The sequence below is a fragment of the Pseudophryne corroboree genome, chromosome 10 (genome assembly GCF_028390025.1).
Source record: "Pseudophryne corroboree isolate aPseCor3 chromosome 10, aPseCor3.hap2, whole genome shotgun sequence".
Lineage (NCBI taxonomy): Eukaryota > Metazoa > Chordata > Amphibia > Anura > Myobatrachidae > Pseudophryne > Pseudophryne corroboree.
The window spans coordinates 255930529-255948405 of NC_086453.1; the positions used below are offsets into that span (position 1 = coordinate 255930529).

Consider the following 17877-nt stretch of genomic DNA (forward strand, 5'->3'; position numbering starts at 1 on the left):
TTTTTCGCTACAGAGCGATTAGTCGCAAACTGCGCATGCGCAATGTTCGCAGTGCACCTGCGCCAAGTAAATTAGCAAAAAAGTTTGGTATTTTACTCACGGCGTAACAAAGTTTTTTCATCGTTCTGCTGATCGGAGTGTGATTGACAGGAAGTTGGTGTTTCTGGGCGGAAACTGACTGTTTTCTGGGAGTGTGCGGAAAAATGCAGGCGTTTCAGGGAAAAACGCGGGAGTGGCTGGAGAAACGGGGGAGTGTCTGGCCGAACGCTGGGTGTGTTTGTGACGTCAAACCAGGAACGAAACTGACTGAACTGATCGCAATGTAGGAGTAAGTCTCGAGCTACTCAGAAACTGCTAAGAATTTTCTATTCGCAATTCTGCTAATCTTTCGTTCGCAATTCTGCTATGCTAAGATACACTCCCAGAGGGCGGCGGCTTAGCGTGTGCAATGCTGCTAAAAGAAGCTAGCGAGCGAACAACTCGGAATGAGGGCCATTATGTCAGGCAAAGAGTGTGTTTCTTGTACAGCGGAGTGTTCCTCTTCACCAGGGGGCTTACTACTGGGTACTCAGGGTTCACAGGCTAGCAGGGCTGAACCGGAATGGGTTCATTCTGTTAAGGGAATGATCTCAACTCTTTCTACAAAATTGTCCCGCAGTGAGAAAGAGATGTTCTGCATATTCCTGATAATGTGTCAGAGGAATGTGATTAATCTTATTTTAATGTAAAAAAGAAGTCCTCAGTCACTTTTCCTGCGTCAAAGGAATTGAATACCCTGTTTGAAGAACCATGGGTTAATCCTCATAAAAGTTTCAGATCCCTAAAAGGTTGTTCTCATCTTTTCCTTTTCCTCTGGCGGATAGGAAAAAATTGGAAAATCCACCGATAGTGGGCGCATCAGTCTCTAGGCTGTCACATAAGATTGTATTGCCTGTTCCTGGTGCAGCCTCTCTGAAAGACACGGCTGATCGTAAAATTGAGACTACACTCAAATCTTTGTACACAGCTGCTGGGGTGGCCCAAAGACCCACTATTGCATGTGCGTGGATCAATAAAGCCATTGCTAAATGGTCAGGTAACCTAATTGAGGGGTTAGATTCCTTATCTAGGGGCTATGTTGTCTTACTCCTGCAGCATATATAGGACTCTGTGAACTTTATGGTGGAAGCCATAAAGGAAATAGGCGTGCTTAACTCTCGCACCACTGCTATGGCAGTGTCTGCACGCCGGGGCTTGTGGCTACGCCAGTGGACTGCTGACGCGGATTCCAGGAAAGGCGTGGAAGGCCTACCATTCACAGGAGAGGCCTTGTTCGGAGATGAATTAGACAAATGGATCTCCACAGCTACTGCGGGTAAGTCTATGTATCTTCCTTCCGCAGCCCCCCCAACCAAGAAGACTTATTCAGCTTCTAAGTTACAGGCCTTTCGGACGGCCAAGTTCGAGGGCAAATCCAGAGGTGCTTCTACGTCCTCCAGCGGCGCAAGAGGTAAACCACGCAAACCAACAGCAGCAGGTACTCAGGAACAGAGCTCAGGCTCCGCTTCCTCAAAGACTTCAGCATGTCGGTGGACCGCAATGCCTGGAAGGCTGTTAGGTGGGAGCACGCCTACAATTCTTCAGTCAAATCTGGTCAAATTCGTGCCAAGATCCCTGGGTCTTAGATCCTATTTCCCAGGGCTACAGACTAGAGTTCCACCTCACAGATTCTTCAAACCAGGCTTGCCAGTTTCACAAGAGGCAAGTATAACTTTACAACATGCCATCCAAAAACTGGTACTGACTCACGTCATTGTTCCAGTTCCACCTCATCAGCTAAACAAGGGGTACTATTCCAACTTGTTTGTAGTACTGAAACCAGTCGGTTCGGTAAGACCAATTTTGAACCTCAAGTCGTTGAACCCGTACTTACGAATGTTCAAATTCAAGATGGAGTCTCAGAGCAATAATCTCAGGTCAGAAGGAGGGGGAATTCCTAGTGTCTCGATATCAAGGATGCGTACCTTCACATTCCGATCTGGCCGCCTCATCAGGCTTATCTACGGTTTGCACTGCAGGACTGTCACTACTAATTCCAGGCCATGCCATTTGGCCTCTCCACGGCACTGAGGGTGTTCACCAAAGTGATGGCAGAGATGATGCTTCTACTCCGCAAACAGGGAGTGAACATAATTCCGCACCTGGACGATCTCCTGATAAAAGCACCGTCCAGGGAAAGGGTGATGGACAGCATTGCTCTCTCAACCAAACTTCTCCAGGATTATGGGTGGATTCTGAACCTTCCGAAATCTCACCTAGAGCCAACACGGAGGCTCCCATTCCTGGGAATGATACTGGATACGGAGTCACAGAAGGTGTTCCTTCCATTGGAAAAGACATTAGTAATCCAGTCGATGGTTCGGGATGTCCTGAAGCCAACCCGGATATCGGTGCGTCTATGCATTCGCCTTCTGGGTAAAATGGTGGCCTCTTACAAGGCTCTTCAATACGGAAGGTTTCACGGACGACCCTTCCAGCTCGATCTGTTGGACAAATGGTCAGGATCGCATCTTCACATGCACCTGAGGATCCGTCTATCGCCAAAAGCCATGATCTCCCTTCTGTGGTGGCTACAGACTTCTCACCTCATCGAGGTTCAGAATTCAGAACTGGATTCTACTAACTACAGAAGCAAGCCTCAGAGGTTGGGGAGCAGTCACTCAGGGGGTGCAGTTTCAAGGAAGAATGTCCAGTCAGGAAGTCATCCTTCCAATAATATCAACACAGATCGACATGATGGTCTCGTCTCAACAAGAAGCTCAAGCAGTATTGTTCCAGGTCGAGAGACCCACAGGCGGTGGCAGTAGACGCCCTGATGACTCCATGGGTCTATCAGATTGTGTACGTGTTTACTCCACTTCCTCTGATCCCAAGAATTCTAAAGAGAATAAAAAGGGAAAAGGTTCAAGCAATTCTAATTGCTCCGGACTGGCCAAGAAGGGCCTGGTACGCGAACCTTCTGGAGATGCTCCTCGAAGATTCGTGGCCTCTACTTTTTCGCAAGGATCTTCTGCAACAGGGCCCGTTCATCTATCAGGACTTACTACGGCTACGTTTGACGGCATGGAGGTTGAACGGCTGATTCTAGCCAGGAGAGGGATCCCTAACAAGGTTAACCAAGCCAGGAAGGGGGTAACGTCTAAGCATTAACATCATATTTGGAAGAAATATGTCTCTTGGTGTGAGAGCAGAAAAATTTCTGCGGTGAATTCCATCTAGGACGGTTCCTGATTTTTCTACAAGCAGGAGTAGATGTGGGCCTACGTCTGGGCTCCATAAAAATCCAGATTTCGTCCTTGTCCATTTTCTTTCAGAAACAATTGGCTTCTCAACCTAAGGTCCAGACGTTCTTGAAAGGTGTTCTGCACATCCAACCTCCCTTTGTGCCTCCCATGGCACCTTGGGATGTCAATCTGGTGCTGTAGTTCCTCCAATTGGGCTGGTTTGAGCCATTACAGGAGTTGGACGTAAAATATCTTATGTGGAAGACCGTCACACTGTTGGCCTTGGCTTCAGCAAGACGTGTGTCGGAGCTGTGGGCTTTGTCTCACAAAAGTCCCTATTTAATTTTCCATGAGGACAGAGCTGAACTCAGGCCTCATCACGTTTCACATTAACCAACCTATTGTGGTCCCGGTTGTCACCGACACCTCTGCTACTTCAAAGTCTTTGGATGTTTTGAAGGCTTTGAAGGTATATGTGAAAAGAACAGCTCGTCACAGTAAGACGGACTCACTGTTTGTTCTTTATGATCCCAATAAGATTGGGTGTCCTGCTTCAAAGCAGACTATTGCACGCTGGATCAAACTTACTATACAGCATGTTTTTTCCATGCAGTAGCGGATCTTGCCACGGGCAAGCAGGACTTTTGCCCGGGGCGCCGCCATCCGGAGGGCGCCGGCGCCTTCTGGAGGGCGCCGCACCATGGCAAGATCCGCTGCTGCTGTCAGTGCTGTGCCCCCCGCTGCCGCGGCCCCCCGCCGTGAAGGGAACTAGACGCTACGCGTCTAGTTTCCCTTCGTGGAGAGGACCTTTACTGTGCGGTGCGCGATGACGTCATCGCGCACTGCACATCATTTCAGCCACGCCCCTATTGCCCGCCCGGGGCGCTGAAAACCGTGGAACCGGCCCTGATTCCATGGCAAGTTTGCCATGTCCAGTATCTGTACAGACCCACTCTACTAGGTTGGTGGGTTCTTCCTGAGCGACTGCCCGGGGTATCTCGGCTTTACAGCTCTGCCGAGCAGCTACTTGATCAGGTTCGAACACGTTTGCTAAGTTCTACATGTTCTGAATCTTACCACTATCCTTATCTATCCTTATTTCAAAGCATGTCCGTCTCCTCGGACACAGTTTCCTAGACTGAGTCTGGTAGGAGGAGCATAGAGGGAGGAGCCAGCCCACACTATCAAATTCTTACAGTGCCCATGGCTCCTAGTGGACCCGTCTATACCCCATGGTACTAAGTGGACCCCAGTATCCTCTACGGACTACGAGAAAATTATTTACCGGTAGGTAATTAAAATCCTATTTTTACAGGGCATGACCTTATATCTATGACAGGATGATGCATAGAGTATGGATGGTGTAATGATTAGCAATACTGCCTCACATCACTGAGGTAATGAGTTCGATTCCCACGATGGTCCTAACTATGTGGAGTTTGTGTATTCTCCCACAAAGGTTTACTCCAGGTACTCCGGTTTCCTCCCACAATCCAAAAATATACTGTACAGTAGTAGGTTAATCGTCTCTTACCAAAATTAACCCTAGTGTGAATTCGTGTGCGTGTACATATGATAGCGAATATAGATTATGAGTTCCACGGGGCAGGGAGACTGATGTGAATTGCCAAATATGGAAATGGACAAATGCGGAATGTGTGTGCTCTATATAAATGAGTAGTAATACATAAATAAATAATCGAGTACAAGCTAGGCCAAAACTGTATTTTGAGGTCTTGCTGGAAATACAGTAATGTGGCGTGTGCAAGTAAATGCAGAGGTAACTGAAATGTAGCATACTTGCCGACCGTCCCGGAATGTACAGGAATCTACTGATTTTTGGGAAGTCGTTGGCTCCCAGGAGTGCGGGCCATCCTCCCGCATCCCACATGCTTCCAAGTAAAATTTGTGGGACAGGTGAGTGAAGATACGATTGGCCTTGTCTCCTATGTAGCGAGAGATTAAAGAAACATAAACACAGTAAAGCTGGAAAGTAATGTAATACCCTGTACATTTGTAAAAACTATGTTCCAGTAGTATGTCGCCATATGTAAGAGAGGCTAAATCATGAAAAATTGCCAGAAAACCATTTTTTTTCCAAACAAAAGTCAATGCAAGTTGCTTTCTAGATTTTTCCACTTAACTGAATACAAATTGCAGAATGTAATAAGTAGTTTATAAGTCACCGGAAACATTATCGAAAAATGTTTGAACAGTAGAGGTGCCTCTGTCTGGCGAGTAAGCTTTCCATTTGCCTAAACTAGATTTCTAAAAAAACAAAAACAACATTTGTGGAGAGAGCAATCCTATATGATCGCCTGGAGTCCTGTTGGAGAAAGAGCGCTATATAAATGCTATATAAATTACTATTATTAAAATAAAAGGCTAACATTGCTCTTCACCCATGAGGGGTATACACGTCGGTGGTTCCTCATAAAAAAAATTAAACATCAATAAACCTTGACATATAATCAATAATATTGCTCTTATAATAAAATTAAACAATAATTTCCCCCTAATATATTAATAAAACAGTATTTCCATCATAAGAAAATTATCAATGTTACATTATCTGCCTCCTCATTGAATACATAGGTGGCCTATTTATCAAACAATATTTGCAGTATAGGGTGTTTCTGCAACAGGGTACACTGTGTTCCACAGGGAATACATTGGGGGTGTAGAGTTGGCTATTGATCCAGAGGAACCAACAGGCTAAAGCTTTGACTGTTCCCAGGATGCATTGCATGGCCTCCTCTATAACCCTGCCTCCGGACACTGGAGCTCAGTTTGTAAGTTGGTGTCTGCAGAGGTCACTTAACAGCCCTGAAAAGAGCTTTTGTTAGCAGATTCTTCAAGGGCTGCAGCACTTTTATGTCCTAGTGACATACTGTGCTGCGGCTCCAACACCTCCCCAGCAGCGCCGCATACTCCCGCTGGCCGAGTTCCCGAGTACTTGTGGCGGAGGCGATCCGGTTTCCAGGCACACACCGCTGGCGCTCTCCAGGGTCGCATGACTGCTTCTTTGGGAGGAGGTAAGAGGTCCCCCAGATGGGACCCGCTGAAATCGTGTTCCGGTCGCGGTCTTAGGAGATGGATCGCAACGCTGGCGTGGACACTGGTCATACAGGGACCCCACTATATCCACCAGGGCAGGGAGCACAGGTCGGATTTCACATAAATCCTTTTCTCTATCGTCCTAGTGGATGCTGGGGTTCCTGAAAGGACCATGGGGAATAGCGGCTCCGCAGGAGACAGGGCACAAAAAGTAAAGCTTTTCCAGATCAGGTGGTGTGCACTGGCTCCTCCCCCTATGACCCTCCTCCAGACTCCAGTTAGATTTTTGTGCCCGGCCGAGAAGGGTGCAATTCTAGGTGGCTCTCATAAAGAGCTGCTTAGAGAAAGTTTAGCTTAGGTTTTTTATTTTACAGTGATTCCTGCTGGCAACAGGATCACTGCAACGAGGGACAGAGGGGAGAAGAAGTGAACTCACCTGCGTGCAGGATGGATTGGCTTCTTGGCTACTGGACATCAGCTCCAGAGGGACGATCACAGGTACAGCCTGGATGGTCACCGGAGCCGCGCCGCCGGCCCCCTTGCAGATGCTGAAGTAAGAAGAGGTCCAGAATCGGCGGCTGAAGACTCCTGCAGTCTTCTAAAGGTAGCGCACAGCACTGCAGCTGTGCGCCATTTTCCTCTCAGCACACTTCACACGCAGTCACTGAGGGTGCAGGGCGCTGGGGGGGGGCGCCCTGGGAGGCAAATGAAAACCTATTAAAAGGCTAAAAATACCTCACATATAGCCCCCAGAGGCTATATGGAGATATTTAACCCCTGCCTGGATTCACAAAATAGCGGGAGACGAGCCCGCCGGAAAAGGGGCGGGGCCTATCTCCTCAGCACACGGCGCCATTTCCTCTCACAGCTCCGCTGGTCAGGACGGCTCCCAGGTCTCTCCCCTGCACTGCACTACAGAAACAGGGTAAAACAGAGAGGGGGGGCAAATTTAATGGCTATATTTTGATATATATAAAGCAGCTATAAGGGAGCACTTATTATAAGGCTATCCCTGTCATATATAGCGCTTTTTTGGTGTGTGCTGGCAGACTCTCCCTCTGTCTCCCCAAAGGGCTAGTGGGTCCTGTCTTCGTGTAGAGCATTCCCTGTGTGTCTGCTGTGTGTCGGTACGTGTGTGTCGACATGTATGAGGACGATATTGGTGTGGAGGCGGAGCAATTGCCAAATATGGGGATGTCACCTCCTAGGGGGTCGACACCAGAATGGATGCCTTTATTTGTGGAATTACGGGATAGCGTCAACTCGCTTAAGCAGTCGTTTGACGACATGAGGCGGCCGGACAATCAATTAGTGCCTGTCCAGGCGCCTCAAACACCGTCAGGGGCTGTGAAACGCCCTTTGCCTCAGTCGGTCGACACAGACCCAGACACAGGCACTGATTCCAGTGGTGACGGTGACGAATCAACCGTATTTTCCAGTAGGGCCACACGTTATATGATTTTGGCAATGAAGGAGGCGTTACATTTAGCTGATACTACAGGTACCACTAAACAGGGTATTATGTGGGGTGTGAAAAAACTACCTATAGTTTTTCCTGAATCAGAAGAATTAAATGACGTGTGTGATGAAGCGTGGGTTGCCCCTGATAAAAAGCTGATAATTTCAAAGAAATTATTGGCATTATACCCTTTCCCGCCAGAGGTTAGGGAGCGCTGGGAAACACCTCCTAGGGTGGACAAGGCGCTAACACGCTTATCTAAACAAGTGACGTTACCCTCTCCTGAGACGGCCGCACTTAAAGATCCATCAGATAGGAGGATGGAAAATATCCAAAAAAGTATATACACACATGCAGGTGTTATACTACGACCAGCTATAGCGACTGCCTGGATGTGCAGTGCTGGGGTAGTTTGGTCAGAGTCCCTGATTGAAAATATTGATACCCTGGACAGGGACAATAGTTTACTGTCGTTAGAACAAATAAAGGATGCATTTCTTTATATGCGTGATGCACAGAGGGATATCTGCACACTGGCATCACGGGTAAGTGCTATGTCCATTTCGGCCAGAAGAGCTTTATGGACGCGACAGTGGACAGGCGATGCGGATTCAAAACGGCATATGGAAGTTTTGCCGTATAAAGGGGAGGAGTTATTTGGAGTCGGTCTATCAGATTTGGTGGCCACGGCTACAGCCGGGAAATCCACCTTTCTACCTCAAGTCACTCCCCAACAGAAAAAGGCACCGACTTTTCAACCGCAGCCCTTTCGTTCCTTTAAAAATAAGAGAGCAAAGGGCTATTCATATCTGCCACGAGGCAGAGGTCGAGGGAAGAGACAGCAACAGGCAGCTCCTTCCCAGGAACAGAAGCCCTCCCCGGCTTCTACAAAAGCCTCAGCATGACGCTGGGGCTTCTCAAGCGGACTCGGGGACGGTGGGCGGTCGTCTCAAAAATTACAGCGCGCAGTGGGCTCACTCGCAGGTAGATCCCTGGATCCTGCAGATAATATCTCAGGGGTACAGGTTGGAATTAGAGACAGATCCACCTCGCCTTTTCCTGAAGTCTGCTTTACCAATATCCCCCTCCGAAAGGGAGACGGTTTTGGAAGCCATTCACAAGCTGTACTCTCAGCAGGTGATAGTCAAGGTACCTCTTCTACAACAAGGGAAGGGGTATTATTCCACTCTATTTGTGGTACCGAAGCCGGATGGCTCGGTAAGGCCTATTCTAAATCTGAAGTCCTTGAACCTGTACATAAAGAAGTTCAAGTTCAAGATGGAGTCACTCAGAGCAGTGATAGCGAACCTGGAAGAAGGGGACTTTATGGTATCCTTGGACATCAAGGATGCGTATCTCCACGTTCCAATTTACCCCTCACACCAGGGGTACCTCAGGTTCGTTGTACAAAACTGTCACTATCAGTTTTAGACGCTGCCGTTTGGTTTGTCCACGGCACCTCGGGTCTTTACAAAGGTAATGGCCGAGATGATGATTCTTCTTCGAAGAAAAGGCGTATTAATTATCCCATACTTGGACGATCTCCTAATAAGGGCAAGGTCCAGAGAACAGCTAGAGATGGGATTAGCACTATCTCAAGAGGTGCTAAAGCAGCACGGATGGATTCTGAATATTCCAAAATCCCAATTAATGCCGACAACTAGTCTGCTGTTCCTAGGGATGATTCTGGACACGGTTCAGAAAAAGGTTTTTCTTCCCGAGGAAAAAGCCAAGGAGTTATCCGACCTGGTCAGGAACCTCCTAAAACCAGGAAAGGTGTCTGTACATCAATGCACAAGAGTCCTGGGAAAAATGGTGGCTTCTTACGAAGCAATTCCATTCGGCAGATTCCATGCAAGAATTTTCCAAAGGGATCTGTTGGACAAATGGTCAGGGTCGCATCTTCAGATGTACCTGCGGATAACCCTGTCTCCAAGGACAAGGGTATCTCTTCTGTGGTGGTTGCAGAGGGCTCATCTATTGGAGGGCCGCAGATTCGGCATACAGGATTGGATCCTGGTGACCACGGACGCCAGCCTGAGAGGCTGGGGAGCAGTCACACAAGGAAGAAACTTCCAGGGAGTGTGGTCGAGCCTGGAAAAGTCTCTTCACATAAACATTCTGGAACTAAGAGCAATCTACAATGCTCTAAGCCAGGCGGAACCTCTGCTTCAAGGAAGACCGGTGTTGATCCAGTCGGACAACATCACGGCAGTCGCCCATGTAAACAGACAGGGCGGCACAAGAAGCAGGAGTGCAATGGCAGAAGCTGCCAGGATCCTTCGCTGGGCGGAGAATCACGTGATAGCACTGTCAGCAGTGTTCATCCCGGGCGTGGACAACTGGGAAGCAGACTTCCTCAGCAGACACGATCTTCACCCGGGAGAGTGGGGACTTCATCCAGAAGTTTTCCACATGATAATAAACCGTTGGGAAAGACCAATGGTGGACATGATGGCGTCTCGCCTCAACAAAAAACTGGACAGGTATTGCGCCAGGTCAAGAGATCCGCAGGCAATAGCTGTGGACGCGCTGGTAACACCTTGGGTGTACCAGTCGGTGTATGTGTTTCCTCCTCTGCCTCTCATACCAAAGGTATTGAGAATCATACGGCAAAGCTGAGTAAGAACGATACTAGTGGCTCCGGATTGGCCAAGAAGGTCTTGGTACCCGGAACTTCAAGAGATGGTCACGGACGATCCGTGGCCTCTACCTCTGAGAAGGGACCTGCTTCAACAGGGTCCCTGCCTCTTTCAAGACTTACCGCGGCTGCGTTTGACGGCATGGCGGTTGAACGCCAGTGTCAGATTGTGTTTTGACTGTGTCCCCGGAGGGGGCGCTAGTGGGTCAGTGGAGGTGGATGGGAGAAAACGAGGAGGCTGGATAACGTTTCTGCGTATGAGCGCAATGATATTTATTCAACAGATGGTTAACAGAACGGCAGCAGAAATAATCATAATAATAAATGCAAATGTCAATCACACAGCGTAATAGCTGAAAGTCTTATGGCAACGGAATGAATGATGACTGAGAAATGATAACCGGTAAGATAATAAACAGATGAAATGATAACTTGTAAAGATGATTCTGGTATGGAAACCAGTGCAGGTTAAAACATGGAACTTGGTAGTGAAGATGTTAAATGGCAAACCTGGTAGCAGAGGCAGGAGTCTGACTAAGTCCACAGTGCAGGTGGTGAAGCACTGACAGCAAGCAAGCTGTATCACAGGTGGAGGAATGGAACACACCTGGAGTCAGTCTCTACTGCAATGCTGAAGCACACAAGATGATGATGGGTGTGAAGCCTGTTGATGAAATGCAGGTATTGCTGGGACTTGAAGTTCCACGGAGCTGTGTAATAACCAGGAGTACAAGTCTTAGGTAGAGAGCCAGGAACACGGAGGAAACAGGAACAGATCCTTTCACATGGGTCGCAGGAGTGACACAAAGTCCAGGATGCCTGCAGACTGATCCTGCAGTCTCTTATATACCCCTTGGTTCACAGACATTGGTGGAGTGAGGGAAAGTGGGTGCGGCCAAGCACCGGATTGGCCGCTGTATGCTGACTGTTGGAAACTGTCATGGCGGCGCCCATGCCGCGGCCTAGCGGGAACGCGGCGTGCTACACGCCCGCTGTCACAGGAGCGCTCCCAGGCCCATGATGGCGTCCGATGGCAGGGACGTGGACGACAGATGACCGCAGGGACCCAGGACGGAGTCCGCAGCGGCGGACAGATGTCAGCTTGGTGAGTCGATTCCTGACAGTACCCCCCCCTTTAAGGGTGGGCACCGAACACCCACGTGGCTTGGAAGGATGAGTGTTATGGAAGACACGGACCAACCTTGGAGCATGGACATCCATCGAATTTACCCAACTTCTCTCCTCTGGGCCATAACCGGACCAATCGACCAGGTACTGGAGACGTCCATACCGGCAACGGGAATCCAGAATTTTGCCAATCTCGAATTCCACGCCCCGCTGAGTTCGAATTTTGGGGCCAACTGGAAGAGCACTCTGAAAACGGTTCAGGACTAAAGGTCTGAGGAGAGAAACATGAAAAGCATTAGGTATTCGAAGAGAAGGTGGTAACTTCAGTTTGTAGGCCACAGGGTTAATGACTTTTTCGACAGGAAAGGGACCAATGAAACGTGGTGCAAATTTCATAGACGGGACCCTAAGACGGAGGTTACGGGTCGACAGCCAAACCTTGTCCCCAGGTTTCAGGCTAGGAACCGCGCGTCTTTTGCGGTCAGCAAAGTATTTATACCGGCTGGAGGCCTTCTTGAGAGAAATGTGAATCTTCTTCCAGATTGAAGAAAACTGAGTCAATGCAGTAGTGGCAGCAGGAACGTCCATATGAGGGAGTTCTTGGAAGTCTGGAACACGAGGATGCTGCCCATATACCGCAAAGAATGGTGTTGTCCCAGTGGCAGTGTGGTAGCGGAAGTTGTGGGCAAACTCGGCCCATGGGAGCAGATCGAACCAGTCATCCTGAGAAGATGAAACATACAATCTTAAAAACGTCTCTAGTTCTTGATTTACCCTCTCTGTCTGCCCATTCGTCTGAGGATGGTAAGATGACGAAAACTTCAGCTTGACTTGCATGGCAGAACAGAGAGCCCTCCAAAACCTTGCTACAAACTGTACACCTCGGTCGGATATTATTTCTGAGGGTAGACCGTGTAAGCGGAAAATCTCCCGTAGGAAGATTTGGGCAAGTTTTGGGGCAGAAGGGAGACCCTGGAGAGGAACAAAATGGGCCATCTTGGTAAATCTGTCCACTACGACCCAGATGGTATTGTATCCTTGGGAAGGAGGAAGGTCGGTGATAAAATCCATGGACAGGTGTGACCAGGGACGACTAGGAACAGATAATGGTTGTAACTGACCTGCTGGAGACTGACGAGGAGTCTTGTGCTGCACACACTTAGGACAGGATGCCACGAAATCCTTGATGTCAGCCTTCATCTTTGGCCACCAGTATGTCTCAGAGAGAAACTTGAAGGTCTTCAGGACACCAGGATGACCGGTGAACTTGGATTGATGGGCCCAAGATAGCAACTTAGGGCGGAGTTCTGGGGAAACAAAAGTCTTACCAGGAGGAGGAGCTGGGGAGACTTGAGATGCAGCGAATACCACTGGACTCAGGATGGAATGTGGAACTGAGTCAGGCGTTTCCTCTTCGGATTCCATAGATCGGGATAAAGCGTCAGCTTTAACATTCTGCGAACCTGGGCGGAAATGAAGCTTAAAGTTAAAACGTGAGAAAAACATAGCCCACCTGGACTGGCGAGGATTAAGGCACTGGGCTGCCTTTAAATATAGCAGGTTTTTATGATCCGTATAGATGTTGAACGGATGTTTGGCCCCTTCTAGGAGATACCTCCATTCCTCGAGGGCCAGCTTGATCGCCAGTAGTTCTTGATCTCCAACGGAGTAGTTAGCTTCTGCAGGAAGGAATTTACGAGAATAAAATCCACAGGGGTGGATTTTCCCATCGGTTCCCTTCTGGGAGAGAACAGCTCCAACTCCAACTGTGGAGGCATCCACCTCTAACTCGAACGGTCTATTTACATCTGGCTGAGACAGGACTGGAGCAGACATAAAGGCCAGCTTGATCTTCTGGAAAGCTGCTAAAGCTTCTTCTGACCAGTTGGAATGATTTGCCCCTTTCCGAGTCAGGTTGGTAATGGGAGCGATGAGAGTGGAGAATCCCCGAATAAATTTCCTATAGTAGTTGGCAAATCCCAGGAACCGCTGAATAGACTTGAGAGAATTTGGGATGGACCAATTGGCAATGGCTTCCAACTTTGTCGGGTCCATCTGGAGATCCGATCCGGAAATTATATAACCCAGGAAGGGTATAGAGGGAACTTCAAAGGTGCATTTGGATAGTTTACCGTAGAGCCGATTCTCACGAAGACGTCGGAGGACTTCACGGACTTGTAGACGATGAGATGGAAGGTCTTGGGAGAAGATGAGGATATCATCCAGATAAACAACGAGGTACTTATACAGAACGTCACGGAAGATTTCGTTCACAAAGTGTTGGAACACTGCTGGAGCATTACTCAACCCGAATGGCATTACCAGGTACTCGTAATGGCCATCTCGAGTGTTAAAGGCTGTCTTCCATTCGTCACCACTCCGGATTCTGATGAGATTGTAGGCACCGCGGAGATCTAACTTGGTGAAGATGCGGGCTCCTTTAACTCTGTCGAATAATTCGGTAATGAGTGGTAATGGATAACTATTTTTAATGGTAATGTCATTGAGACCTCGGTAGTCAATGCATGGACGCAGTCCTCCATCCTTCTTTTTGACAAAGAAGAAGCCTGCACCAGCGGGTGATGATGAAGGACGGATGAATCCCTTCTGTAGGTTCTCCCTGATATAATCGCTCATCGCCTCAGTTTCAGGAACAGACAACGGGTAGGTGCGCCCCCTAGGTGGCTTCTTGCCAGGAAGGAGATCGATGGGACAATCCCATTCCCTATGGGGCGGCAGGACATCTGCGGCCTTCTCACAAAAGACATCAGAGAAATCTTGATAAGCCGCAGGTAGACTTGACTGTGTCTTTACTTCAGTAGACTTTATGGGACAAATTTGGGCTAAACAGGACTGATGGCAATGTGAACCCCATGAGGTAAGCTGTAACGTTGACCAGTCAAACTGTGGATTATGTAGCTGGAGCCAGGGCATGCCCAAGACGATCTCCTGGGTGGCTTGAGGAATGACTAAGAACTTAATCAGTTCAGAGTGTAGGAATCCAACTCCCAAGACCACTGGTACAGTTTGATGGGAAATATTCCCCTTGGAGATTCGACTACCATCCACGGCGGTAATATAAACTGGACAGGAAAGTTCACAAATAGGCAAGGAAAATTTTTTTACCGCAGCTTGGGTGATGAAGTTTCCTGCAGCTCCACAGTCCACTAATGCTGATGCGGACTGGAGCCCAACTGAAGTCTCTAATGTCACTGGAAGGATAAGGTCTTGATTAGAAGGAGCTTGTCTAGAAGATCCCAACTTGACTCCTCCTTTACAAGTCAGGATCTGGCGTTTCCCGAACGCACTGTGCAGGAGTTAATCTGGTGGCCTGCAGCCGCACAATACAGACAAAGTCTCTCACGAATTCTTCTTGCCCGCTCTTCAGGAGTTAGGCGGGACCTATTTACTTGCATAAGCTCGTCAGAAGAGGGAGACTGGAACTGTACGGAGGGTATCATCCTTGATCTGCGTGGCTCACTCCGAGCGCGTTCATTATTGCGTTCGCGGATGCGAGAGTCCAACTTGATGCACAAGGAAATTAATTCAGACAATTGTACAGGAAGGTCGCGGGTCGCCAGTTCGTCTTTGATCCGGTCAGAAAGTCCATGCCAGAAAGCTGCTACCAGGGCCTGATTGTTCCACTGAATCTCTGCGGCCAACGTCTGGAACTGAATGACATATTGTCCCATACTACGGGTACCTTGACGAAGTTGGATCAGGTCAGCAGAAGCTGATGTTGCACGACCAGGCTCGTCAAAGATCCGTCTGAAGGTTGACACGAATTCTGTGTAGTTGTTAATCAGAGGGTCAGCACGTTCCCACAGAGGAGACACCCAGCTCAGAGCAGATCCAGAAAGTAAGGAGATGATGTAGGCAACCTTGGATCTTGGCGTGGGGAAATTATGTGACAACAACTCAAACTGGATTTCACATTGGTTGAGAAACCCGCGACATAACTTTGGACTGCCATCATACTTGCTTGGCACGGGCAGGTGCAGACGTGACGCTGGAGCTGATGCAGCCGGTGTAGAGGAACTCACAGTACTGGCAGGTGCTGGAGTAACAGGAACTGCAGAAGTGTGTACACTAGGCAGGGATTGCTGTAGTGTATCTATCCGGGAGGACATCCCTTGCAGGAACTGGAACATCTGCTGCTGCGCAGCCTCTTGACCATCCAGACGGGAGACCAGATTTTGCAAGGCCTCTGACCCCACACTCCGTCCACCATCCGAGTCCATCGATCCTGGACTTACTGTCAGATTGTGTTTTGACTGTGTCCCCGGAGGGGGCGCTAGTGGGTCAGTGGAGGTGGATGGGAGAAAACGAGGAGGCTGGATAACGTTTCTGCGTATGAGCGCAATGATATTTATTCAACAGATGGTTAACAGAACGGCAGCAGAAATAATCATAATAATAAATGCAAATGTCAATCACACAGCGTAATAGCTGAAAGTCTTATGGCAACGGAATGAATGATGACTGAGAAATGATAACCGGTAAGATAATAAACAGATGAAATGATAACTTGTAAAGATGATTCTGGTATGGAAACCAGTGCAGGTTAAAACATGGAACTTGGTAGTGAAGATGTTAAATGGCAAACCTGGTAGCAGAGGCAGGAGTCTGACTAAGTCCACAGTGCAGGTGGTGAAGCACTGACAGCAAGCAAGCTGTATCACAGGTGGAGGAATGGAACACACCTGGAGTCAGTCTCTACTGCAAGGCTGAAGCACACAAGATGATGATGGGTGTGAAGCCTGTTGATGAAATGCAGGTATTGCTGGGACTTGAAGTTCCACGGAGCTGTGTAATAACCAGGAGTACAAGTCTTAGGTAGAGAGCCAGGAACACGGAGGAAACAGGAACAGATCCTTTCACATGGGTCGCAGGAGTGACACAAAGTCCAGGATGCCTGCAGACTGATCCTGCAGTCTCTTATATACCCCTTGGTTCACAGACATTGGTGGAGTGAGGGAAAGTGGGTGCGGCCAAGCACCGGATTGGCCGCTGTATGCTGACTGTTGGAAACTGTCATGGCGGCGCCCATGCCGCGGCCTAGCGGGAACGCGGCGTGCTACACGCCCGCTGTCACAGGAGCGCTCCCAGGCCCATGATGGCGTCCGATGGCAGGGACGTGGACGACAGATGACCGCAGGGACCCAGGACGGAGTCCGCAGCGGCGGACAGATGTCAGCTTGGTGAGTCGATTCCTGACAGCCAGATCCTAAAAGGAAAAGGCATTCCAGAAGAAGTCATTCCTACCTTGATTAAGGCAAGAAAGGAAGTCACCGCGAAGCATTATCACCGCATTTGGCGGAAATATGTTGCGTGGTGCGAGGATCGGAGTGCTCCGACGGAGGAATTTCAACTGGGTCGTTTCCTACATTTCCTGCAATCAGGATTGTCTATGGGTCTCAAATTGGGTTCTATTAAGGTTCAAATTTCGGCCCTGTCAATATTCTTCCAAAAAGAATTGGCCTCAGTCCCTGAGGTCCAGACTTTTGTCAAAGGAGTACTGCATATACAGCCTCCTGTGGTGCCTCCGGTGGCACCGTGGGATCTAAATGTAGTTTTAGATTTCCTCAAATCCCATTGGTTTGAACCACTAAAAAATGTGGATTTGAAATATCTCACATGGAAAGTGACTATGTTACTGGCCCTGGCTTCCGCCAGGAGAGTATCTGAACTGGCGGCTTTATCTTATAAAAGCCCTTATTTAATTTTCCATTCGGATAGGGCAGAGCTGCGGACGCGTCCGCATTTTCTCCCTAAGGTGGTATCAGCGTTTCACCTGAACCAGCCTATTGTAGTGCCTGCGGCTACAAGCGACTTGGAGGACTCCAAGTTGTTGGACGTTGTCAGAGCTTTAAAAATATACATTTCAAGGACGGCTGGAGTCAGAAAATCTGACTCGCTGTTTATACTGTATGCACCCAACAAGTTGGGTGCGCCTGCTTCTAAGCAGTCGATTGCTCGTTGGATTTGTAACACAATTCAACTTGCACATTCTGTGGCAGGCCTGCCACAGCCTAAATCTGTTAAGGCCCGTTCCACAAGGAAGGTGGGCTCATCTTGGGCGGCTGCCCGAGGGGTCTCGGCATTACAACTCTGCCGAGCAGCTACGTGGTCAGGGGAGAACACGTTTGTAAAATTCTACAAATTTGATACCCTGGCAAAAGAGGACCTGGAGTTCTCTCATTCGGTGCTGCAGAGTCATCCGCACTCTCCCGCCCGTTTGGGAGCTTTGGTATAATCCCCATGGTCCTTTCAGGAACCCCAGCATCCACTAGGACGATAGAGAAAATAAGAATTTACTTACCGATAAT

The 17877-nt window shown here is 48.7% G+C and overlaps 1 protein-coding gene and 1 long non-coding RNA gene across 5 annotated transcripts in view; one reads left to right on the forward strand and one right to left on the reverse strand.

Annotated features, from left to right (window-relative positions):
- The window catches only part of TEX12 (testis expressed 12), a 207749-nt gene that overhangs the window by 135625 nt on the left and 54247 nt on the right, over positions 1–17877 (forward strand). The gene's annotated exons all lie outside the window — the stretch shown is intronic.
- The window catches only part of LOC134966451 (uncharacterized), a 186829-nt gene that overhangs the window by 21917 nt on the left and 147035 nt on the right, over positions 1–17877 (reverse strand). The window contains exon 3 of the long non-coding RNA XR_010188652.1: positions 5064–5209. This is a non-coding gene — a long non-coding RNA (uncharacterized LOC134966451). The remainder of the gene's footprint in view (positions 1–5063; positions 5210–17877) is intronic.